Source organism: Poecilia latipinna, unplaced genomic scaffold (genome assembly GCF_001443285.1).
Source record: "Poecilia latipinna isolate Pla-1442-1.1 unplaced genomic scaffold, P_latipinna-1.0 Scaffold922, whole genome shotgun sequence".
Lineage (NCBI taxonomy): Eukaryota > Metazoa > Chordata > Actinopteri > Cyprinodontiformes > Poeciliidae > Poecilia > Poecilia latipinna.
The window spans coordinates 35,428-36,539 of NW_015113538.1; positions in this window are offsets into that span (position 1 = coordinate 35,428).

Consider the following 1,112-nt stretch of genomic DNA (forward strand, 5'->3'; position numbering starts at 1 on the left):
TTACATTCACAATCTGCTTGGTCATGCAGGAAGAATCCACATGTTGTCCAGACTGCGTCAGAGATACTGGATAATTAATGCAAACTCTGCTGCCAGAAAAATCTTGTCTGACTGCGTCACCTGCAGAAGAAATGGAGGTAAGCTTCTGGAACAGAAAATGGCTGACCTGCCACAGGAAAGGGTATTGCCAGACAAAGCTCCATTCACAGATGTTGGTGTTGATTATTTTGGCCCCATTGATGTGAAGAAAGGCAGAAGTCTTCTTAAACGTTATGGAGTAGTATTTACTTGCCCAACTAGTCGTGCTATTCATTTGGAAGTGGCTTATACCCTCGACACTGATTCCTGCATTAATGCAATTAGAAGATTCATATGCAGACGTGGTCCAGTCTCTTCCATTAGATCAGATAATGGCACGAATTTTGTGGGAGCCAATAGAGAGCTAAAAGAGACCGTTTTTTGTGAGGCTGAAGCCATTTTGAATGATAAGCCCATCACTTTGGTCTCTGATGATCCAAATGATTTAGAAGCCCTCACACCAAATCACATCCTGATGTTAAAGAGCAAACCTGTTATGCCACCTGGACTGTTTCAAAAACAAGATCTGTACCTCAGACGCAGATGGAAGCAAGCACAGTATATGGCTGAACTCTTTTGGAAAAGGTGGATCTCTGAATATCTGCCTTTAATGCAAGAAAGACAAAAGTGGATGACGCAGAGAAGAAACGTATCTCTTGGAGACATTGTCTTAATTGCAGATGCTACAGCACCCAGAGGATGTTGGCAGATGGGGAGAGTCCTGGCAGTCAAAGCTGATGCACAAGGCCTGATTCGTTCAGTACAACTTCAGACCAAAACCAGTGTGTTGGAGAGGCCAGTGACAAAGCTCTGTCTGCTTCTGGAGGCATCTGCAGACTAAAGACACTTCTATTCCTTCCATCCTTTTCTTTCTTGCTTCTCTTGCAGGTTCATCATTGAGAGAAAAAAAAAATTAAGAATCAGAAGAATTATTTAATGTCTTTGCATTAATAGATTATTATTGAGGTTGTTGTTAGAATAGCTCCTTTAATGATTGATGTAATTGTGATTTAATGCACAATTAGGGGCTGGAG